Genomic DNA, 25,955 nt, shown 5'->3' on the forward strand with positions numbered 1-25,955 from the left:
AAAGACATATTCTTTCTGCAATCTTAGGTTGTTAGTAACAGAATCTCTTTACAAAATATATATATATATATATATATATATATATATTTTTTTTTTTTTTAATTACAAAATAGGTTGGACCTGTCCGGGTTAAGTTAATAATGTGGTGGGCTCAAATGACACAACTCAAGCAAGTGTAGCTGTGGCTTTGCCAGCATGTTATTTACTCAGTATCTTTGGACTTACCTGATGCAATGACTGCCAAGGCTGCTCCAGTGAAGGAACACATCTCATAAAACTTCATCTCAAACCAGTTTACCAATTATGTAAACAGTTTTTGAGGGTTGTCTATGTGCCAGGCAATTATGCTAGGTACTTATTGATAAGAATTACACATGATATTAAAAGAGTGCCTCTTGGCCAGGCTCGGTGGTCCACACCTGTAATCCCAGCACTTTGGGAGGCCGAAGCAGGCAGAACAGGAGTTCAAGACCAGCCTGGCCAACATGGTGAAACCCCATCTATACTAAAAATACAAAAATTAGCTGGGTGTGGTTGTGGACGCCTGTAGCCCCAGCTACACGGGAGGCTGAGGCAGGAGAATCATTTGAACCCAGGTGGCGGAGGTTGCAGTGAGCCGAGATTGCGCCATTGCACTCCAGCCTGGGCGACAGGGTGAAACCCCATCTCAAAAACAAAAAAAAGTGCCTCTCAACTTTTATCTGTGTGTCAGAACTACCTGTGAAGCTTTTTGAGAATACTGAAGAGTGGGCCTTACCATACCCCCACTGAATTGGAACCTTCAGGGGAAGCATCCAGGCAACTCAATTTATAAAATCTCTCCAGGTGATCTTAATGCAGAACCAAGATGAGAAACCACTTTGTTAAATCCTACAAAGAGCCTTACCTTCTGAGAATTTTCAGTCTATTGGAGATATACTGATGTAAATCCATTTGCAATAAGACATGTAGTCAGAACACATTTAAAAGAAAACACATTAGTGATGGATAACATCAAATATGAGATAGAAACAAATGTATAGACAGAAGAATAAATACAAACTTCACGAGGTTAGAGAAAGCAAGGAGACATTTCTGGGCAGATTCTATGGTATCTGGTTGGTAGGAGAAGTAACAGATTCTGCTATTCATTTTTTTTGTAATACTAAATTAAAGGCTCAGCAAAAGGTTCCAGTTTAAAAGGCAATGCTTTGCTTTTTCAAAATTCTGATGTAGTTGGAACTCTATACAAATTTGCAAAGCAGTTATGTAGAATATATATACTTTCTATTAAAAATATACAACTTTTAAAATTTAGGTTAGAGCTACAAATGACTAAGTCCTACATAAGACTGCATATGTTGTCCAGGAAAAATAAAAGACTAAACTAATATGCTGTGAACATATGTATATGTATATGAACATGCATCACATCCATGTTTAAATGAATTCCAGACAGTCATATATCAAATGAAAAGAAATCAAAGGTTTGCAGCCTGGCTAATGAGAGGTTCTCTGAAGGGCATTCTGTGGAATGCATTTCTCTTGGCAAGTTGCGGTGGACTCAATTCAATTCTAAGCAGATTTCTTTAATCCTTACTTCTAAGTGGGTCAGCACCATCTGATTTTAAGTATTATTGCAAGAGACATATGCACAATGATTACTGCAACCACCCTTCCCTGGAAAGTTGCTTTTCCTTTGATAATGCTTGGAAGACCCAATTTACACAAGTAGGAAAGTCTCAGGTAGGACCAGCACTGTCGCAAGAGACGGGACAAATCGAGTACAGCTGGTGGCTTTCAGATGATAAACGTGCCAAAAATTCCATTGAGTTTTTTTTTTAATAGGCTGCTTAGGAAAAATGCTTAATTAGCTTACTATATTCTGTATATTGGTTCAGGAAGATTCTTTTGGGTAATCTGAGGACATGGTCTTGAAGAGAATATTCAGAGTTGGGAGGATAAACATATTATTTGAAAATCAGAAAGTCTAAAGCAGTTAATTGTGTGGTTACACCTCAACAGAGACCATTATCAAGAGGAGGACCAGGGAGACTGTTTCAAGATGGCTGCTGGGTGCTACTTGTCAACTTGCGACCCTATGTGTACACCAGCATTTTTCTAAGCTCTCTAATTGTTTGTAATTGGCCAGTGATTCTCTTTGGGTTTTTATGTTTACTCCTTTCCAAATTTTTTCCCTCTACATTCTTTCTCTTGTTTAATTGTATTGGCTGACATTTCAAATACCGTGTTAAATAGTGAATTGTAGGAGCAGTGGGCATTCTTGTCACATTTCTCTCTATCAGGAGGCTGCCAGTGTTGTGTGCCCATTAAGGATGCTGCAGACTTTTTAGGCTACGATGCATTCCATGCTCAGATAAAATTACATTTATAGATTTTATATTACGGGACCATCCATGCATTTCTGAAATAAACTGCAGAGTTTACAAATGTAAGTGGCATGAGGCCAGCTAGGCCTAAGGAAGCCAAAGTACCAATTTCTCAAGTAAATAAACTAAAAAAGGGAGGATCTTATATCATTTGCTTTTGAGATTTCTACACTGAAAATTTACCACAGGAAACATGCCGTATGCATCCCTGTATCCATAAATATTCATTGCCCAAATGTACCCCGTATAAAACATTTTCCAGTGCCCTTAGGTCTTTTTAAATGGGTCTTCAGGTCATAAAGCCAGATTACCTGGAAGAGATCTGCAAGTCCTCAGACACTGTCTCTCACAGATGTCCCCAGCACCCCAAGTAGGAAAATTTCTGGCAGCCGGTGGACCCCTAGAGCTCCATGCCATTGCCCATTTCCATCAGTCTCCTCTCTCTCTGCCCATTTGCAGTAAGTCACCTTCCCAATTAGTGATTTCCACAGTAGGACATCAGCATCTTTTCTTGTTTATTGGGCTTCAGAACCTGGGAAATGTCTACAGGCTGAGGATCATACACAGGAGGAAAAGCCAGAGAAACTCAAAGACAGAATTTGTGACTCACCTGAATATGCAGGTTGGGAGTGTTGGGGAGTAGAAAACGGCAACTCAGCAGGAAGGAAGGAATGGCAGCAAGGAGTGAGGCTCCCACTGAGCTCTACCAGTAAGGGGAAGCAGAGACATCAGTTTACCAGGTAATTCCATAATATTCTCTGGCTCGATGGTCTTATGTTAAAAGACATGTGAAGGGTTTTTTTTTTTTTTAATTGTAAATCAATAACATCTATAATTATAATGTCTAATTGTATATGTTTATGAGTGCAAAGTGATGCTATAATTTATGAATACAATGTGGAATAAAGAAAGCTAATTAACATATCCATTACCTCATGTGAAGGTATTTTAAAGTACATAAATACTAGCACCGATTATTTAATAGTAAGATAGTGATGAAGAGCCTTGACTTTGTAATTGGACAACTCTATGTGTGAGTCCTGGCTCTGTCAATTACTGGTTGTGTGATCTTGGACAAGGGTCTTAATGAAGCCTTAGTTTTTTCTTTTGTAAAGCAGGGATAATGCTCCAACTGTTTCTTAAGCTTGTACAGATGAAACGAGAGAATGGAGGTAGAGTACACAGCACCACAGAAGCTCAGTAAATGCTAGCCACCATGATTTTCTATTTAGGGTTCTACAACTAATAGGATTCTCTTTATAGTTCATATTGTGAGGACTGAAAACAAGACCTAAGGGCAAAGAGGGCAGCTATTCATATCCCTCTAGTTCTTCTTTTTTTTTTTTTTTTGGAGACAGAGTCTTGCTCTGTCACCCAGGCTGGAGTGCAGTGGCGTGATCTCAGTTCACTGCAACCTCCGCCTCCTGGGTTCAAGCAATTCTCCTTCCTCAGCCTCGCGAGTAGCTGGGATTATAGGCACCCACCATGGCACCCAGCTAATGTTTGTATTTTTAGTAGAGATGGCGTTTCACCATCTTGGCCAGGCTGGTCTTGAACTTCTCACCTTGTGATCCACCAGCCTTGGCCTCCCCAAGTGCTGGGATTATAGGCATGAGCCACACACGCAGTCATCCCTCTAGTTCTTAATGCCATTTAGAACTCTGATACCACTTCCCATAACATGTATTTCATCTCACAGCCACGGGAAGTATGGCTCAGAGTGTTGAGAACCAAGCATATGGCTCACAGACTCAAATAAAGTCTAAGAGGCTATGATTTCAGAGGAGCCATGAGTCCCTGAAATAGGCTGCAAACATTATATATATATGTGCAGAACGATAGCTATGACATGGTCATACAAAGCAACATTTAATAACCAGTGAATATAGTATGCATAAGCACATACTAATGTGGATAGTTAGGCTATTTTGGCCCATCTTATATTCTATTTTAGACACATTAGTGAAAACCCCAGCTGTGGGAATTCCTGTGCGTAAAATAGACACTTATTGAAATAGTAAGTGAAATATTTATCTCACAGTATGACTCATTCATCAAATCCAAGGATCAGCAAATTTTTTCTTTTCTTTTTTTTTTTGAGACAGAGTTTCACTCTTGTTGCCCAGTTTTTAGTTTTATTTACAACTTTACAAAAACAGGTGGCAGGCCTGATTTGGCCCATGGGCCATAGTTGGCTGACCCCTGCTCTAAACCATATGTCATACTCCAAATAACATGACTTACTGAACTATTCAGAAGCAAGCTAAAGGAAATCTGGTCTCTGTACTATTTTAATGATTTGTGCATTCTCCACAAATGAAGATACTTAGCTATATATGTATACTTATGTGTGTTATACGTAGATATGTACATAAGTTATACGTTATATGTATATATTAATATGTCATAAATATTGGACAATTTTCAAATGTTTTATATAACTGTGAAAAAGCTTACAACTATTGTATTTATTTTTGTGTCCATATTTTTGGTTGTCGACAGTTTTATATGGTGTCCTTTTCACATAAAAAAAAAATACAGTTAAGCTGGTCTTTAAATTGTAAGGTCCTAAGAAGTCCTACTATTTGGAATATGGTTTAGTAGTTTTAAAACAACAATAGTTCATCTTTCTTCTGATGTTTCTGTTTTGTTGAACGTACACTTTAATTTTTGAATCTTCAATTTAGTTCTGAATTTCTTTCACTGTTACATAAAATACTCAAGTTGTCAGCACGGAATTTGACTGGAAATTTATAATTTACATATGTCAAAGCCCAAGTCCTGAAAGACAAACTACCAACATATTCTGAGATTTTAACTAAACCACACGATTTAGAAAGTGCCTTCAATCCATCCTCTTCTTTGTGTAATCCAGTTGATGATCACTAGTAAAAACTGGTAAAAATGAAAATTCTGGTATAAAAATAAATAAATATAGATGTTGGGCTTTGGCTACTACAGAAAATAGTAAAAATGAACCTGTTAATTGTCATTTGGAAAATAAAAGCTTATATTTAACAGAGGATGACAAATGTTAAAAAAAAAAAAAACTGTCAACTCTTTTTACCAGCCTATAATTTATATTGGAGAGATTTGTTTTTAACCATGGTAGTCAGAAACACTGTTTCTCTACTTAAGCACTTGGTTCCACACTAGGAAGTGAAGTTGTTTCTTGCTGATTTCTTCAAGCGGCTTGACAACTGTATTTTACTGAAGATAGATTCAAATAGACCAGTTTACGGGAGCAGAAAATCAATATAACTTTAAAATTTTTAAATTAGTATTTAGTATTTATAAATTCCAAAACACAAAATTAATGATGTGCATATGGCTCAGGAGGAGCTGTCAATGAAGAGTCAAACTCTGCAAAATATTTGAAGAGATTTATTCTGAGCCAAATATGAGTGACCATGGTGGCTGACATAGCCCTCAGGAGGTCCTTGGAACATGTGCTTAAGGTAGATGGGGCGCAGCTTGGTTTTATACATTTTAGGGACACATAAGGCATCAATCAAATACATTTAAGAAATACATTGGTTTGGTCTAGAAAGGCGGGACGACTTAAAGCAGGGGGCTTCCAGGCTGCAGGTGACTTTAAACATTTCTGATTGACGATTGGTTGAGTTTGTCTAAAGACCTGGGATCATAGAAGGGAAATGTTCAGGTTAAGATAAAAGATTGTGGAGACCAAGGTTCTTTTGAAGTCTTATAGTGGCTGCCGTAGAGACAATAGATGACAAATGTTTCCTATTCAGATCTTTAGGAGGTGCTAGACTTTCAGTTAATCTTTTTAGGACTGGAAGGACCTGGAAGAAAAAGATCTAGCTATGTTAATAGAGATTCTTTACAGATGCAAATTTCCCCCCCACAAAAGACGGCTTTGCAGGACCATTTCAAGATAGGGCAAATAAACATGTTTAGGGGTAAAATATTTTGATTTTCTACCTTGTCTCATAATGTTATGCCAGTCAGAATGGAAAGTAATATATATCATGATATATAGGGTTAAATAAAACCCATCTGATGAGAATTTATGCTTTGTAGGGTATGACTCCCCAGACCCCTTAGATAGGAATTTGGGCAAGATAAAAAAATCAGAGCTTAGTCCTCAGAGCTCAAGAGGCTTATAAAATGCCATACGTGTTTGGGCTGTAATGTTCTCAGTACTCTGAAAACGGTTCAAGAATTTGAGAATCTTGGCTCACTGCAACCTCTGCCTCCCAAGTTCAAGCAATTCTCCTGCCTCAGCCTCCCGAATAGGTGGGATTACAGGCATGTACCACCACACCTGGCTAATTTTGTATTTTTAGTAGAGATGGGGTTTCTCCATGTTGGTCAGGCTAGTCTCGAACTCCTGACCTCAGGTGATTTGCCCACATCGGCCTCCCAAATTGTTGGGATTACAGGCATGAGCCACTGTGCCCGGCCTGAATTTTTTTTTTTTTTTTGAGACACCTTGATCCAAGGCTAAGAACCTTATATCTTCTGAAAAAAGAATGAATGTCAATTAATTTTTTACAAACCAAACTTGAAGGATATTTAATTAATAACCAGTGTGACTGAGTTCATAGATGCACAATCTTGTAAATCAATAAACAGCTCACTAAAATTTGCTGAGTGAGAAATAGAAGCAAAGTGCTTAGAACAGTATCTGACTTAATGAATTCTCCAGCATTTCTTGCAGTGTACATTATGTCATAGGATAACAGAAAAATCACAGGCTGAGAAGCTGGACTGGCCTAGGTTGACATCCTGACCAATCCAAATGACTTAACCTTCCTTGGCTAGTTTCACCATGAGCAAAATGGAAATATTCTGGATTCTTTGGAATAACACTTGCAAAACTTGTCTTAATTTTCATTTTTCCTATTTCTGCCGTTACTCTCATTAGGAGGTCTTGTAAGAAGTTGTTTACACACAGACAAACTTACAGGTCTAGTCTTTACCTTTGACTTTTGAGTATAGAACTCAAGGTGGCTAGCTTCACAGTTGGGTTTCAGAGGAAGTGGATTAGGAATTTTTCCCAGACATTTGACATTTCGGGGAGGAATAATGTTTTGAGCTCTTGGTCTTCGAATAGGCATAATGTTGAAAGCAAGCAAGCAAGCAAGCAAGCGAGACAGAAGGAGAGAAAGAAAAGAGTTGTCAATTTATGTACCAAAACCAAATTTGTATGACAAAGAAAGCCTGACTGACTGGACAGATGAAATCACTTTCAAATGATAGGTTATATAATTTTTTAAACAAATTATTCTCAGTCTAAAAGATACATAGGCAGTGGTGAATGCTTCTTGCTGCTTAGCAGAAAGAAAACCTGTTGACTTTTTGACTGAAGTACAGATCACTAAAGTTGTATGAAAGGTACGTTTTGAGGGCCTGTTGTAGTTCATAAGCATGATGATTGGGGTTTCACGCTCATGTGTAAAATGTGCCTCCCTCAAACCTTGTTACAACATCAGCACATTACCCATGTGACATGAGGAAAAAAGGTACACTTCGAGTAAATATATATATATGGTTGTGTGTATTTAAATTAGCATAATGACTTCAAACCCAGTTAGTGTTTAGAAAACTTACTTCCTTAAAGATCTCTACAAAAACGTGAGCATTTTCATAAGATAAATTCAAAGAAGTGAAGTAGCTGGGTCAAAGGACTATCAAGATTTTAGTAGGCAAACACTGGAAAATTAACCTCAGAAAAGTGACACTAACCACATGTATGTTACACACCAACCACATGTATGTGTGCTCTGAATCCCAAGGATTTTGCCAACTCAATTTGCTTTTGAGTTACACTCAACCCACAGTGAGAGCATATCACATTAGATGACTTAGATGCTCTCCATATCTGATCAGCTAATAAAGTATAACATCCATTCTGTGAAATGAAGTCTGAATGCTTTAAGTTAAAAAATGCCATTTTCCCCCATCTGCTGACAGTTTCTTTAGTTTCTAGTCTGAACCTACGGTCCACGTTTTCTTACTCCGAGCTCTTGGTTCTTTAAACTCTATGCTTTTTTGCTGTGTCTATCCTAAAAAATTCCAATTCCAGAAATGTTCCAGCCCTCCACTCTCCTACCTTCATGTTCGCTGCTAACAAACATCCAACAACTCCGCCCCTTGACACTGTCCTGACTTTGAGCTGCAGCCGGCCCTGAGCACCAGGGCCTATCAGAGTCACTTTTCGGTCGTTGCCTCACCTAACCTTCTTCCACACCTGGCACTGCTGGCCCCTCTTCCCTAGGCTCCAAGCCTTTTTTGATGTGCTTCCCCAGGTCCTCCATATATTTGTAAACCATTCTAAGGGACTCGGTTCCTTGCAGTTGGACTAAAAGCACCAACATATATTCTTAAATTTCTGAGGAAAAACTTAGAGCATAATGGAGAAGAGCACAGACTCTAAAGCCCAGTTGCCTGGGTCCCGGTTCAGACCTGCCTGCCACTTATGCACTGGGCTAGGCAATCCCTCTGTCCCATGTGCCTTCATCTGTGAAAAAAGACTCCTACATGTATCTGTGTGGTCTAAATGATCTACTAAGAAAAGTGCTTAGAATTATTTGGTATATAATAAACACTAGAAAATGACATTTATTATTATGATTCCTAATCAGGAGCCCTAGATCATAGGACAGCAAAATAAGTACAGATATAGAAATCAGACTGGGTGCAAATCCTGACTGAAAAATTGGGCATGATTTGGGCATATTATTTGGGCAACTAAGTTTAGCTTGTTAGACTCTGTGTCCAACCCAATGGCAATATCATATTTATGTTTCTAGTAAAACAGGAGACTGGAAACCAAGAACAACAGCCTGGCAGGGAGTTGAGACCACAGGATGTAAGCTATGTCAGCAAAGGGTATTTGTGTATCAAAGCATGTCTGAAAGCAGCCCAGCTGGGAAGGAGGTGTATTTACTTCCTTTCCCCAAAACAATTTTTCTTCACAGTATGCTTAAAGGTGATTGCCATGGTCTGAATGCATCTCTCCAAAATTCATACATGGAAAGTTCATTGCCAATGTGATAGTATTAAGAGGTGGGACCTTTAGGAGGTGATTAGGTCATGAGGGTATTACCATCCCCACAAATGAGATTAATGCCCTTGTAGAAGAGGCTTCACACAGCCATCAGCCCTTTTTGTCCTTCTGCCTTTCACCATGTGAAGACATAGCATTCACCCTTCTGCCATGTGAGGACACAACAGCAAGGCGCCATCTTGGAAGCAGAGAACAAGCCCTCGTCAAACACCCAATCTGCTGGTGCCTTGATCTTGGACTTCTCAGCCTCCAGAACTGTGACACATAAATTTCTATTGTCTGTAAGTTATCTAGGCTGTGGTATTTTGTTATAGCAGCAAGAACAGACTAAGACAGTGGTCACCTAGGTTTTGCTTTGAGTGTGTTCCTAATGACTGACAGATCACAAGGTCACATGTTCCATTTTGAACTATTCTAACTGCAAATGAGTCCTTTATATAAAGCAGAAATGTGCCTCTCTATTAATCTTAGCTTTTGATCATATCTTTCCCCAAAGGAGCAAACAAATAATCTAATTTTAATCCCTATTCGGTTGCAGTATTTGAGGACAGCTGTCATGTCCCCAATTTTCCTCTTTTCAGAAGAGGCATCTCCAGTCTTCACCCAGTCACCATGTGACTTGGTCTACAGATTTTGGTCCTTCCCTACCTTGTCCAACTCTAGCCTCACCTTTCCCAATTCCACATTCACATTAGGTCCCTAAAATGTTGTTAAGTATAGTTCTTCTACATTTCTTGAAGAAGTTCTTAGCGCTCCATCATCACTGCCAACTGATATATCTTTATATTCTTCTTAAATTATACTTTTAACTGTTACACATTATACTTCAAATGTAATCTGACCAATGAGGACTTCAATGTAATTCCAAAGGAGACTGGTAACATTGGGGAAGCTCTGAACAGTACTGGACACATTATTTTATGAGGAGCCTTATCTGATAAAAGCTTAGCCCAATAAGTTCATGAGGTTAAAAAAAAAAAAATCCCTCTTCAGCATCAAACTTAATTTAAAAGAGAGGAAAGTGGTGAGGAAAGAAAAGACCTATTCAATGGATAACCAAAAGAATGTGTAACTTACACAACCCATTCAACTCACTCATGCTAGAAAAATTTTTGTCTTTATCACATGAAGCCTTACAGGATCCCAAAATAATTTAGGGCTTTCTCTAGATTAGGCATTAATTTCTGGAGCTAGCTAGAAGCACTTTGTTCTGACAAAGCTAATTACAAATATTCTGTTAAATATTTAGGTTCACATCTCTAGGGTCTCCTTTGAATGGTGCTAGTTTTGCAGGTGGCAACAAAGTCTGACAATCAATCTGCAAACCTCATTGCTGGGTGGAAAATTTTTTCTAACTTTAGATTCAAGGCATTTATTTAAATGAATAAATTTCTATAGTATGTAGCATGCAAAGTTTTTTTTAAAAAAAAAAAAACTTGGATTTTTAGAGGTGAGTTAAATCCAGTGGTGTCTTTCCCAAGGGCTGAGATCCTAGGAGGAAGGGGTGTAGACAGGAAGAATAGGACTAGAATAGTCTGTGGTATAAAGTGAAAAAGAAAGAATGTCAAAGTAAAAAGTAGCATAGCAAAGAGATATAGTTCAGGTGCTACCTCCTCCTATTAGCTGTATGGCAAGTCTTTGAAGCCACTAAGAGAGAGTTCAAAAAACCTACTCTGCCTCTGTGAGGATCAGGAGACAGACTATATCAAAATGCCTCAAAGCACATTTGTAAAATACTTAGAAGAATAAATAAGGCTGGGTTGAATGTATATATCAACTTGGGAGATAACTGCCATCTTTGTAATATTGCACCTTTCAATCTACAAAAATGATATATTCTTCCATTTATTTAGTTATTTAATTTATGACAAAATATTTTGGGTATTTCAGGTGTACATTTCTACACATCTCTCCTTAGATTTCCTAGGTATTTGATGTTATAATGTTATTTTAAATGATATCATTTCATAAATTCCATTTCCTATTTGACTGGTGTTAATATATAAGCGACTTTTGAATACTGAATTTTAAGCAGTTTTTTTTCTAAATTTGCCTACCAATTATAATTCCAATAGGTTATAAATGCTTTTAAATTTTTTATGTAATAATTATATCATTTGCAAACAATGACTATTTTATTTCTTCCTTTCCAATCTAAACTTTATGATTGTGGATTTGTCCATTTTTCCTTTTAGCTGCTAGTTTAGGGAAGTCATATCTACAGTTTTCTAAGAGTATTTTTAAAAATCATACATAGCTGTTGGATTTTATAAATTTTTTTTTAAAATTTGCATTTATTTATTGAGATAGCTATATTTTTCTCCCATTAATAAAATTAATGTGGCAAATTACATTGACTGATTTTTCAAGTGTTAAACCACTTTGCTCACACAAAGAAGTAACCTCACTTGGTAGTAATATACAATTTTTTTTTTCAGATGGAGTTTCACTTTTCTGCCCAGGCTGGAGTGCAATGGGGTGATCTTGGCTCACTGCAACCTCCGCCTCCAGGGTTCAAGCGATTCTCCTGCCTCAGCCCCCCAGGTACCTAGGACTACAAGCACATGCTACCACGCCTGGCTAGTTTTGGTATTTTTAGTAGAGGATTGTCTCGATCTCCTGACCTCGTGATCTGCCTGCCTCAGCCTCCCGAAGTGCTGGGATTACAGGCATGAGCCACCTCACCTGACCACAAATATTTTAATGTACTGTGAATTGTTTTTTTGTATATAGTATTGTGATGTCTTTGTCAGGTTTTGGCATCAAGGTGAGAATGAACTTATGGAGTTTGGACGTATTCTCTTTTTTCATTTACTGGAAGAATTTGCATAAGATTGGGTAAAGCCTTCCTTTAAATGTTTGAAAGGATCCACTGGTGAGGCTTTACATTTTCTTTGTGGAATTGTCTTAAAAAACGAATTCAATTTCCAGTAGTAAAAGGGGACTCTCCAGATTTTTTGTCAGTTTATTTTTTTCTTAATTTTGTTCTTATTCAAATTTTCAAATTGGTGTTAAGTTTTTCATTATACCATCATATCTTTCAATGTTTGTAGAGTCTCTAGTAATATTATTTTTCCCTGTTTTTATTAATTAGTCTTACTAGGGTTAATCAGTTTTCTTAATCTCTTCAAAGAATCAATCTTCAGCTTTATTATTTTTCTTTAATTTTGTTTTGTTTTACTGATTTCTGTCTTATCTTTATTTCCTTTGTTCTATGTTCTTCAGTTTTGATTTGCCATTCTTCTTGCTTTTTTTTTTTTTTTCCAGGAGTCTCACTCTGTGCCCAGGCTGGAGTGCAGTGTTGCGATCTTGGTTCACTGCAACCTCTGCCTCCTGAGTTCAAGCGATTTTCCTGCCTCAGCCTCCCGAGTAGCTGGGATTACAGGTGCATGACACCATGCCTGGCTAATTTTTGTATTTTTAGTAGAGACAGAGTTTCACCGTGTTGGCCAGGCTGGTCTCAAACCCCTACCTCAGGCAACCCACCCACCTTGGCCCCCCAAAGTGCTGAGATTACAGGCCTGAGCCACTGCACCCAGCCTCTTCTTGCTTCTTAAGATAAAGTTTAATGAATTTTAACCTTTCAACCTTCTAAGACATGTAATGAAGACTAAGAATCTCTCTCCAAGCATTGCTTTAGGTGCAGCCAATTTTTGATATGGCACATCTTCACTATCATTCAATTTGAAATAGTTTCTAGTGTCTGTTATTTCTTCTTTGATCCATGGATCATTTAGAAGTGTGTTCTGTTTAATCTCCAGGCAGTTGAGGATTTTCTAGTTATCTTTGTTACTGATTTCTAGCATAATTTCTCTAAGGTCAGAGAGCATATTTTGAATAATTTCAACCCTCTGAAATGTTTTGAGGGTTTCTGTATGGCCTGCTTATTGTCAATTTTGGTAAAATTTAAGCATGAGCTTAAATCAAATATGAATTTTGTCATGGTTGACAGCATTCTCTGTATGTCAATTAGATAAGTTTGTTAACTGTGGTCTTGATTTTTTTGTTTTTTTGTTTAATTTTTATTTTTTGTCTGTTCAGAGGTGTGTTAAACTTTATGATTGTGGATTTGTCCATTTTTTCTTTTAGCTGTCTATTTTTGCCTTATATATTTTGAAATGATCTTATTTTGAATTTTAAAATCTTTTTTGTGGATTGACTTATTTGTCATTATGGAATATCCCTCTTTATCTTCAGTAATTCTCCTTGACTTAAAATCTGTGTTATCTGACATTAGTATGACTATACCAGTTTTTTCATGGGTTGCAAGGTATGTCCTTTTCCATCTTTGCACTGTGCAAAAGTTTATACCTTTCATTTAAGGCGTGTCTCTTCTAGACAGAATATAGATAGATTTTGTTTTTTTCCTAATCCAACAACAGTAGGTTAATGGTCAGAATGTTTGGTCAATTTTCATTCAATGTGATTACTGATTTAAGCGGGTTTATACCTACCGTCCTGCTATTTACTTTGTGCTTAACCCACTGCTTCATTTACCTTTTTTCTTCAATCTTGCCTTTCTTTGAATTACCCCAGTATTCTATTTTCCCCTCTTTTGGCTTCTTTTTGATGTGTCAAACACATCTTGATAAATTTAATACAAATTATTGTTTTCAGCGCTTTCTTGATAGTGCTAGAACTTAGTAATACTTTAACTCCAGTTTTTTGCCTTTTCCATTACGGCTGTCATGTATTTTGCTGCATAAATTTTACACTTCTCATTATTAGTATTGTTTTATAACAGTTGATGTTCATTTATATTGACCTTTTCTACAGGTCTTCATCCTTTTCTTCATTTCTCTATTTCCATTTGGGATTCTTTTCCTTCTATCCAATGACCTCCCATGAGAATTTCAATTAATGTAAGGCTTCTGGTAATTAATTTTCCTTTTTATCTGAAAACATCTATATTTCACCTTAATTTCTGAAGGATATTTTTACTCTAGGTAAAATTTGGGGTTGACAGACTTCCCCCCCACCAACCCCACCCCGCATTTAATGGGGTTTAAATGCTTCCTTGCTGACATTCATAACAATGACATGATAGAAATACTGCAATTGCTTGTTTAGATTTTCGGCACCTGGAAACATCTCTTTCACTTGAAATTCAAAGGCATAGACTTAAGCTCAGAGCTTGAAAGGATTATACATCTATCCCAATTTCCTACCTAATAATAATCCTGGTAGATGGTTACTTAGTTTTTGACTTAACACTTCCCAGTTTTGAGAAATTCACCAAATCACAAGGTAATGTATCTAAAAACAGTCCTAATCATAAATGGCTTCCTTCTAAAGTACTAAGATGAAACCTGCCAACCTTTACTTCCTTCTGTCCAAAGGAGCAAGGAAGCTGGGAATCCTTGTTTTCACTTATGCTATTCGTCCCCAGGTTCCCATGTGAAGCATCCGTTTCTCTACCCCTCCCAACTCCACATTCACAGTGGGTCGCTAATCCCTGTCAATTGCGTTTCTAAAAATAAAGTGGAATTTAGGTCATCATCCCCACAGAGGATGGCTTAATGTAGGGCATATTTCTCACCTGGATTGCTGACCATTTTCCTAATTATAAGTAGAAGCTAAGTGATCTCCTTCAAGCTCTATTCTATATGCTTAAGTCTTCAACAGGTCACCATCACAGCACTGTTTTCTAAACTGTTCTTCTGGGACAGAGGGTGGAGGGGTGGACTTGTTAATTCTGTCATCTACTGTGTTGTTCTCTCATTAATAAAATTTAACCTACAAAACTCACTGCAACCCAGAACAACTTCAGCAAGTTTAGACACAAAAGTTTTAATTAAATGAATAAACTTTTATATATACACACTAAAAATGACATTGGAGTTGGGATGTGATAACCCTAACCTTCAAAACCCTTGCAACTAGAGTGAAAAACATGCAGTCTAAAAGTATATGATTTATAGTAGCTTCTGGCCTAAAAATGAAGATGAAGGAATTTAGAAATGATACAGAATTTATAATAAAGACACCTGAGTCGAAGTCTTATTACCCTTTCTTGTTAGGTATAAAACCTATAGTAAGTTATGTAACCTCTTTGAAATCTATTTGCTTGTCTGAAAAAGCAGTTGTGAATACCTGCTATATTAGTCGGGGTTTTCCAGAGGGACAGAACTAATAGGATATATATATACACACACAAAGGGAAGTTCATTAAGTATTAACTTACACAGTCACAAGGTCCCACAATAGGCTGTCTGCAAGCTGAGGAGCAAGGAGAGCCAGTCCAAGTCCCAAAACTGAAGAGCTTGGAGTCTGATGTTCGAGAGCAGGAAGCATCCAGCACAGGAGAAAGATGTAGGCTGGGAGGCTAGACCAGTCTCTCTTTTTCACATTTTTCTGCCTGCTTTATATTCACTGGCAGCTGATTAGATGGTGCCCACCAGATTAAGGGTGGGTCTGACTCCCAGCCCACTGACTCAAATGTTAATCTCTTTTGGCAACACCCTCACAGACACATCCAGGATCAATACTTTTTATCCTTCAATCCAATCAAGTTGACACTCAGTATTAACCATCACAAGTTCACCCCTTGTCAACTCGAACCCATACACATCTCCTGAGATCATATATAACCTTCAAATAAAGATAATAAAAAGATCACGATTACACCTAACGTAATACAACTATCCTTCCTACAACCAGAAACCCACCAATCCCCAACCCAAATACTATTACATAAAGTTAACACTACTAAATGCTGATATGAAGTCAATAAACCTTATGCCACATGATAAAGGAAAAGGAAATAAAATATATTTTCTTAGTGTACGTGTATACATGCACAAACATGTTTTTAGCAAAAGAAGGAGGAAATACTCATGACAATTACAGTCCCCCTTCTGCAGCTGGTCACCTGGTTGTAACTGGTATTGATGACTATCTACCTATTCTCTATTTCCTTTGCCTGCAGCAAGCACCTCAGCAGGTTGTGGTTTTGCTCCCTGGTGGAGTGACCCAAATCTCATTCCTGAAGGGTCTGGGCCATTTGTTGTCCTGCCTGGATTGGACTGTTGTTGTTTCCCATTGAGCTTAATCACAGGGCGTGGTAATACTAAGGGACATCGTAATAAATCTCCTGTATTCCATGCATACTCTTCCTTACCTCTGTTGTGGAGTAGTGACTGATTTCATGTTGATAGTCTGGGTCAAGCACTCCAGCCAATACCGTAACTCCCGTCTTAGCCTGTTGACTTAAAGGTAGGAGGAGCCCAAAGTGTCCAGGTGGCAATCTTAACTTCCAGTTTATGAATTGTTGTCTCCTGGTGGCAGCATTTCTGCCTCTGGAACTAAGACCTCTAGGCCAGCAGAACGTAATGTCATGGGAACAGGAAGCAATGATTTTGCTAGTGGGTTGCTAGGGATGATGGTGAGTGGTGCCACTTCGACTTCCACCCCTCGATTCCTGGACCCATGAATCCTGGCTATGGGAGAAACAGTACCATATACTGGATGCTGATTGAGAACATAGATGGCCTTCTGGAGAACTGTAAAGTATTATCACCTAGTTGGTGTTGTCATTGTGACTTCAAAAGGCCATTTCACCATTCTGTTAATCCATCTGCTTCAGGATAATGGAGAATATGGTAAGATCAGTGAATTCCATGAACGTGAGCCCACTGCTACACTTCTTTAGCTGTAAAGTGAGTGCCTTGGTCAGAGGCAATGTTGTGTGGAATACCATGATGGTAGATAAGGCATTCCGTGAGTCCATGGATAGCTGTCTTGGCGGAAGCACTGCATGCATGATAGGCAAACCCATATCCAGAATTAAATGTCTATTCCAGTGAGGACAAACCTCCGCTTTCTCCATGATGGAAGAGGTCCAATATAATCAACTTGCCAGCAGGTAGCTGGCTGATCACCCCAAAAAATGGTGCAATATTGACAGCTCAGTGTTGGTCTCTGCTGCTGGGAAATTGGGCACTCAGCAGTGGCTGTAGCCAGGTCAGTCTTGGTGAGTGGAAGTCCATGTTGCTGAGCCCATGCATATCCTCCATCCCTGCCACCATGGCCACTTTGTTCATAGGCCCATTGGGAGATGACGGAGGTGGCTGGGGAAAGAGGCTGAGTGGTGTCCACAGAATGGATCATTCTATCCACTTGATTATTAAAATCCTCCTCTGCTGAGGTCACCATTGGTGAACACTCACATGGGATACAAATATCTTCACAGTTTTTGACCACTCAGAGAGGTCTGTTCACATGCCTCGTCCCCAAATTTCTTTGTCGCCAGTATCCAATCATAATTCTTCCAAGTCCCTGACCATCCAGCCAAACCATTGGCTACAGCCCATGAATCAGTATGTAATTGCACATCTGGCCATTTCTCCTTCTACACAAAGTGCACAAAGAGGTGCACTGCTTAAAGTTCTTCCTACTGGGAAGATTTCCCTTCCCTGGTGTCCTTCAGGGATGTCCTAGAAAGGGACTGCAGTGCTGCAGCTGTCCACTTTTGGGTGGTGCCTGCATATGGTGCAGAACCATCTGTGAACCAGGCCCTGCACTGCTCTTCCTCTGTCAAATGGTCATAGGGAACTCCTCACGTGGTCATTGGTGCAGGCTGAGAGAAGGCAGGGTAGCAGGAGTGGAGACCATGGACATTTGAGCCACTTCCTCATGTAACTTACTGATGCCTTCAGGACCTGCTCTGGCCTGGTCACGTGTATAATACTTCCATTTGATGATGGAGTGCTGCTGTGCACAGCTCACTTTATGGCTAGATGGGTCAGAAAGCACCCAGTTCATGATAGGCAGTTCAGGTTGCATGGTGACTTAAACGTTCAGTTTCAACCAAAGCCCAGTAATAGGCCAAGAGCTGTCTCTCAAAAGGAGAGTAGTCATCTGCAGAAGATGGCAGGACCTTGCTCCAAAATCTTAGCAGCCTCTGCTGTGATTCTACTATGGGGGCCTGCCAAAGGCTCCAAACAGCATCCCTATCTGCCACTGACACTTCAAGCACCACTGGATCTGCTGGGTCTTACGGCCCAAATGGAAGAGCAGCCTGCACAGCAGCCTGGACCTGTTGCAGAGCCGCCTTCTGCTCTGGAGTCCACTCAAAACTGGCAGCCTTTTGGGTCACTTGATAAATGGGCTGGAGTAACACACCCAAATAAGGAATGTGTTGTCTCCAAAATCCCAACAGGCCCACTAGGCATTGTGCCTCTTTCTTGGTTATAGGAGGGGCCAAATGCAGCAACTTAACCTTCATCTTAGAAGGAATATTTCTTCTTTTTTTTTTAGATGGAGTCTCGCTTTGTTACTCAGTCTGGAGTACAGCAGCGTGATTTTGGCTCACTGCAACGTCCACCTCCCGGGTTTAAGCAATTCTCCTGCCTCAGCCTCCTGAGTAACTAGGACAACAGGTGTGTGCGACTGCATCCAGCTAATTTTTTATATTTTTAGTAGAGACAGGGTTTCACCATGCTGGCCAGGCTGGTCTTGAACTCCTGACCTCATGATCCACCAGCTCGGCCTCCCAAAGTGCTGGGATTACAGGCATGAACCACCATGCCTGGCTAGAAGGAATATCTCAACAGGCCCCACACCACTGAACCCCTAGAAATTTTAACTGAGGTAGAAGGTCCCTGAATTGTAGTCAGATTTATTTCCCATTCTCTTGCACATGAATTTACCAATAAGTCCAGTGTGTTTGCTACTTCTTGCTCACTGGATCCAGTCAGCATAATGTCATCAATGTAATGGACCAGTGTGATATCTTGTGGAAGCAAAAAGCGATCAAGATCTCTCTGAATAAGGTTATGACACAAAGCTTGAGAGTTAATATACGCCTGAGGGAGGACAGTAAAGGTATATTGCTGGCCTTGCCAGCTAAAGGCAAATTGCTTCTGATGGGCCTTATAGACAGGAATGGACAAAAAGGCATTTGCCAAGTCCATAGCTGCATACCAGGTACCAGGAGATGTGTTAATTTGCTCAAGCATTGAAACCACATCTGGTACAGCCCCTGCAAGTAAAGTCACCACTTGGTTAAGCTTATGACGATCCACTGTCATTCTCCAAGATCCATCTGTCTTCTGCACAGGCCAAATGGGAGAGTTGAGCAGGATGTGGTGGGAATCACCACCCCTGCATCTTTCAAGTCCTCGATGGTGGCACCAATCTTCGCAGTCCCTCTAGGGATGTGATATTGCTTTCAATTTACGATTTTTCTAGGTAGAGGCAGCTTTAATGGCTTCAATTTGGCCTTTCCCACCATAATAGCCCTTACCCTACCAGTCAGGGAGCCAATGTGGGGGTTCTGCCAGCTGCTAAGTATGTCTATGGCAATTATGCATTCCGGCACTGGGGAAATAACCACAGGATGAGTCTGGGGACCCACTGGACCCACTGTAAGTTGGACTTGAGCTAAAACTCCATTAACTATCTGATCTCCATAAGCCCCTACTTTAACCGGAGGACCACAGTGAAGTTTTGGGTCCCCTGGAATCAACTTCAGCTCAGAGCCAGTGTCCCCAAAATGTCTGATCATTTCCCTTTCCCCTGTGTAGTTACCCTGGTAAAAGGCTGGAGATCTCTTTAGGAAAGAGTGGGAAAAAGATTCACTGCATAAATTGTCAGTGGGTCAATTTGTGGGTCCTTTCTCAAGGGAACCTGGCCTCCCCTTCATTCACGAAGTTCTGGGTCTGTAAACTGGCTCAAGTCTGGAAATTGATTGACGGGCCATGATTCTTTGCTTATATAATTCAAATTAGTCTTTTGTCCATTCAACCTAGAAATTTTCTGTTTGAATAAATTAAGTAGCAATGCGGTAGGCTTCCTATCCATTTCACTTCTAGGAACACCATGATTAATTAGCCAATGGCAGCGCTCTACACAAGTCAGGCTATTTTGATTGCCGCTTTGCCTCTGCTATCATTATGGTAGCTACACCCACCTTGCCTTTGATGGTTGAGTGTCACCATCAAAGGCACCTGCCACCTTGGTCCCTGCCACCTCAGGATCCAATTATTTCCAGTATATTTAAATTTTATAGTTGAGTGACTGCAGTTTCCATCATTAGATCTGACATACAGAGAAGAGCAATTACAGGGCTCTTCAAAGATGTAGGTGCTGCCCTTACAGATCTATTCCACAACTCAGTGTCCCTAGTTTCATCAGGGTCCTCCCACATGTTCCCATTCCAAGTTTCAGGGTCCCATTCTTTTCCAATCAATGCCCTCACTTTAACAGTAGACACCTGGTGAGACTGTGCATGTGTTCATTGTTACAAGTCAGCCACTCACATACTAATAGCTTGAAATAGTTTTTCCACAATTTCAGCTCTTTCTCTATAGGAGATAAGACTCTCATTCAGGGCAAACTTAGCAGATCTGCGGCTCAGTATCTGCTTCTGAAGCCAGAAGCCAGAATCCCTGAGTTCATAATTTTCTTTCATCACTTTGTCCCCTGAACTTAGCTTCATTATGTTCCTTGGTTCTCTGCATATAGTCAAAGGTACTATGTATAGAGTCACTAAACTCCTTGCCTCTCATGAATGAAGAATCAGGAGTGTCAAATGCATTTATTTTGCATAACTCTCTAAACAGTTCACACCAAGGACTCTCAGTGTTCTCCATACTATTAAAAATAGAATCCTTAGCATTTTTGGATCTAATCATATTAAGCAGCCAACTCCAAAAACCCCAAAACCAACAAAAGAACTCCACCCTTAATATTCTGTTCCTCTAGAACCACTCCCAGTACCAAAATCTGTATTAGGGTTCTCTAGAGGGGCAGAGCTAATAGGATATATATCTATATATATCTATATGTATATATGTGAACTAATAGGATGTGCAGAGTTTATTAAGTATTCACTTACACAAGCACAAGGACCCACAATAGGCCATCTGCAAGCTGAGGTGCAAGAAGAGCCAATCCGAGTCCCAAAACTGAAGAGCTTGGAGTCCGATGTTCAAGGGCAGGAAGCATCCAGCACAGGAGAAAGATGTAGGCTGGGAGGCTAGGCAAGTCTCTCTTTTTCACATTTTTCTGCCTGCTTTATATTCTCTGGCAGCTGATTAGATGGTGCCCACCAGATTAAGGGTGGATCTGCCTTTCCCAGCCCACTGACTCAAATGTTAATCTCTTTTGGCCACACCCTCACAGGCACAACCAGTTTCAATACTTTTGTATCCTTCAAACTAACCAAGTTTACAGTATTAACCATCACACCTGCCTAAGTAAAGATTAAATGAGATGATCACCATTACGCTTATTTTGTTGTTGTTTTTTTAAAAAGTGGCCTGGGTGCGGTGGCTCACGTCTGTAATCCCAGCACTTTGGGAGGCAGAGGCAGGCAGATCACTTGAGGTCAGGAGTTTAAGACCAGCCTGGCCAATGTGGTGAAACCCTGTCTCTACTAAATATACAAAAATTAACTAGGTGTGGTGGCAGGCGCCTATAATCCCAGCTACTCTGGAGGCTGAGGCAGGAGAATCACTTGAACCCAGGAGGAGGAGGTTGCAGTGAGCTGAGATCACACCACTGCACTCCAGCCTGGGTGACAGAGGGAGACTCCGTATCAAAAAAAAAAAAAAAAAAAAAAAAATGAATGAAGGGCCAGGCGTGGTGACTCACACCTGTAATCCTACAATTTTAGGAGGCTGAGGCAGGCTGACCACTTGAAGTGAGGTGTTCAAGACCAACCTGGCCAAAATAGTGAAACCTTGTCTCTACTAAAAATACAAAAATTAGTGGGTGTGATGGCATGCACCTGTAATCCCAGCTACTCAGGAGGCTGAGGCAAGATAATTGCTTGAACCAGGAAGGCAGAGGTTGCAGTGAGCCAAGGATCGTGCTACTGCACTCCTGCCTGGATAACACAGCGAGGCTGTGTCAAAAAACAAAAATAAAAACCAAAAACAAACAAAAAAAGTGAATGAAGAAAAAAATAAGTTTCAATATAACATTGTTCATAGTAGCAAAAAAAACTGAAAGCAACCTAAATGCCCATCAACAGTGCGATTAATAATATACTGCAATATAAATACCCAGTGAAATACTTTAGTTTTTTAAAAGAGAAAATTATAGTTAAAATTGTATATATATAATATATATATATATTTATTATTTATTTTTTTTTTTGCCGAGGAATGATTAACATAAAAATCAAGATAGTGGTTAAATCTGCTTCAAGAAGAGTCAGGCGTGTGATCAGGAAGGGGCATCCTGGTGGTTCCTTAATGTCCTGATAAGGGTGTTGAGGCAAAGTGGGAATTCATTTTATAGTCATTCTTTAAATGATACCTGTATATGTACACAATTCTGCATTTATGACCCAGTTTTAAAACAAAAAAATATTTAAAACTCTCATTGAATCTTAATTGTGCGAGTTATCTATCTGTACTTGCAGATGGAGAATACGTAGACCTTGGTTCACCATCCTAATCTCCTGTGTTGAACCACAACACATTCTGATTTTTTTTGGCAACTTCTAGATGAATTCTTACAACTTTGATGAAAATAATTGGATACAGAAAATTTTTTATTTTGCTAGGTAATCTCAAAAAGCAAATTTCTGGTATAAAATGAAACGACTTACAGAGAATTTGGCAGACAGCAATAATTGTATGTCAGGTCTGTGTCTGCAATTGTAAATAAGATCTTGCCATTCTTATAGTCAGGCTGTGTTATAGTAATCCTGATTTTTAAATTTCAGTGCTGTATTCAATTGTCAGTGAGCATTGATAATGGTCACTCTTTATCTCGTTTCCAATTCTGTCAACACTATAAAAGGAAGACTTACAATATCCTGTAATGAATAGGCAGGACTGTATCCAGACACCTGAGACATGTTTTCATGTGATGTACAGCTTTTTGTTAGTTGTAAGCTGAAGACGAACTCAAATAAAACTTATAACCCAGAAGCATAGCCAATTAGTCATTTAATGTATTTTCCAAACCGCATGCTATTTTATATATGCAGAGTAGATTGGTGGAGTGTGAGGACACTTAAAAAAATGTACTATGATATAGTTATAAGAAGTGTTAATATCTAAAAATGTGTTACAACCAAGACCAAAAAGGAGAGAAGCATAATTCAGTATTTTCTATAAATTTCATAAATGTCTGTGTTTAAACATTCCTGGTAAATATGTATAACTGTACATTTTTAAACTTTCTCTGGTAAATTCAGTAAGTATTGAATAATTGCTCATTATCAAAAGGTTGTGAATTTGTCTCTCTCCCTTCCAGCCAGATGACAGGAGCCTAAGATTCCAATGGTATGCTCAGGACTGACATCACCACATCAGGACTGACACATCAAGGATTCAGCTGCATGGTCCAGGCTGGGGAGGATGTCAGGGATTGGTGTGGCCAGGACCGATGCAGCTATGACTGGGGATTTATTTGGCATATTTGGACTAGGTGTGATGAGACAGCAGCTGGCACTGTCAATAGGTTGAGGGAGGGAGGAAGAATGAACAAATTATTTATTTAGGATTATGGGAGTCAGGTTTCTATGAAAGAAGGAAGTTACAAAGATGGAAGGGAAGACTAAAATTAACCCCAAAGGATTGAAGGTGTCAATGTGAACTCAAAGTTTTCAATACGTATGTATGTAAATACATATAGAAGTAGGTGAATATTCTTACATGTGTGTAGACACATGTTTTTTCTTTGAGCTGTTAACCAACAGGGCAGTGAGCCTTTCTCAGGTCTTCATTTCCATATACCATTCCCCATTTAAAGAAACCAGGGCTCCTTGGAAAAATGGCTAATTCTAGACCTGGAGGAGGGAGTAGGAAAAAGTTTAAGATGAGCTTATAAAAAAAAATAAGAGCCGAAAAAGGAATGAGACATCTCAAAGGAACACAGAAGCCAGCTGTGTTCCTTTGAGATGAGAGACCCCCGAAAACCAAATCTGGGAAAATTTCAGCATGAAAATGAATGACAGTAATACATTGTAACCTACTGAATAAAGTGGGCATTCATGAGTCTACGCTGATTTAAGTAAATGAATGAATAGAGAAAGAAGAGCTCTTTCTTATAGTAGTAGGATGCCAACCAAAGCAGAAGTCATAGACTCACCAGTTGACAACCAAAATAGTAATTGATTCAGTCAGGTATTGTCAACAGACTCAAACTAGCTGGTGAAAATTTGATGAGAAACAGGACACTTACAGTCTTTAAGAATCTCCTCACAAAGTACTTCCTAATTTTAATTTTACAATGGAGAAACATAGTAGACACTATCTGAACCAAGTGACCAAAATTAATACCTCCAGGAATAGGACAAATTGACATTGTGTGCATCTTGGCATGACACATTGAGAATACAGCATTGTTTCTGTGGTATTGGACAAAACTGTCTATCCTAAATCTTACGGGAAACATAGATACACCCAAACTGAGGAATATTTTACAAACTGGCCAATACTCCTCAAAAGTCAAAGACAAGACTGAAAAGCTGTTCTGGACTGAGTGAAACAAGAGACAGGACAAATAAATGCACCATGTGGTCATGGATTGGGATGATAGAACACGGGAACATTACTGAGGCAATCAGAATCAGTAAATTGAATGTGGTCTATGGATTAGATCTCATTATGATGCCAATGTCAGTCTCTTAAATTTGATGGTTGTACTAAGATTATGCAGGAATGCCCTTATCTTAAGGGAACACACACTAACATAGATAGAGGTAATGGTGCAAGAAATATTTTGGCTGGGATAACATTGAATCTATAAATAAATGTCAAGTAAATGAACGACTGAGGCTTCTAATTTGTGTACATTATAGAGTGCTACATTTATTTAGGATCTCCTTAAATGCTTCCTGACATGGTCTAACATTTTCTCCATTAAGATCTTGTATGTCTTTTGTTAGATTTATTCTTTTTTTTTTTTTTTTTTGAGACAGAGTTTTGTTCTTGTTACCCAGGCTGGAGTGCAATGGCGCGATCTCGGCTCACAGCAACCTCCGCCTCCTGGGTTCAAGCAATTCTCCTGCCTCAGCCTCCCAAATAGTTGGGACTACAGGCATGTGCCACCATGCCCAGCTAATTTTTGTATTTTTAGTAGAGACGGGGTTTCACCATGTTGACCAGGATGGTCTCGATCTCTTGACCTAGTGATCCACCCGCCTCGGACTCCCAAAGTGCTGGGATTATAGGCGTGAGCCACCACGCCCGGCCTAGATTTATTCTTAAGTACAATATTTTATATTTTTAAATGATATTGAAGAGATCTTTCTAAAACCTTTCACTTCTCTTAGTTGCTGATATCCAGGAATACTACTGACTTGCGTACTGATTGTGAATGTAGCAACTTTGCTAACCCCTAGGTGTTAATTGAATAGTCTACATATATAATCATATCAACACATCACCATAATTTCCTGGCCCTAGGAAAGAAAAACCCACAGAATTCCATTGACTATAAGTTATTTAACAATACACAATGGTTTTCATTTAAAGAGATGTTTCTAGTTGTATAAATGCTGTAAGTAACACGATAGCTGGAAACAGTGTAGCCACAGTACCATCTTTAAATCACCCAAATAACTGAGGTACAATTCTATCTGCTTA

The 25,955-nt window shown here is 39.2% G+C and overlaps 1 long non-coding RNA gene and 1 other non-coding gene across 2 annotated transcripts; both read left to right on the plus strand.

The window, feature by feature from the left end:
• The first annotated feature begins 1,627 nt into the window (after positions 1 to 1,627).
• LOC116529980 lies at positions 1,628 to 25,136 on the plus strand. Its single transcript, XR_004259769.1, has 2 exons — positions 1,628 to 1,725; positions 23,620 to 25,136. It is a non-coding gene; the product is annotated as an uncharacterized LOC116529980 (long non-coding RNA).
• LOC116530069 lies at positions 7,743 to 7,846 on the plus strand. The gene has a single exon (XR_004259817.1). It is a non-coding gene; the product is annotated as a small nucleolar RNA U13 (small nucleolar RNA).
• Positions 25,137 to 25,955: the final 819 nt, after the last annotated feature.

The sequence above is a fragment of the Sapajus apella genome, unplaced genomic scaffold (assembly GCF_009761245.1).
Source record: "Sapajus apella isolate SASKATOON/1434 unplaced genomic scaffold, GSC_monkey_1.0 scaffold64, whole genome shotgun sequence".
Lineage (NCBI taxonomy): Eukaryota > Metazoa > Chordata > Mammalia > Primates > Cebidae > Sapajus > Sapajus apella.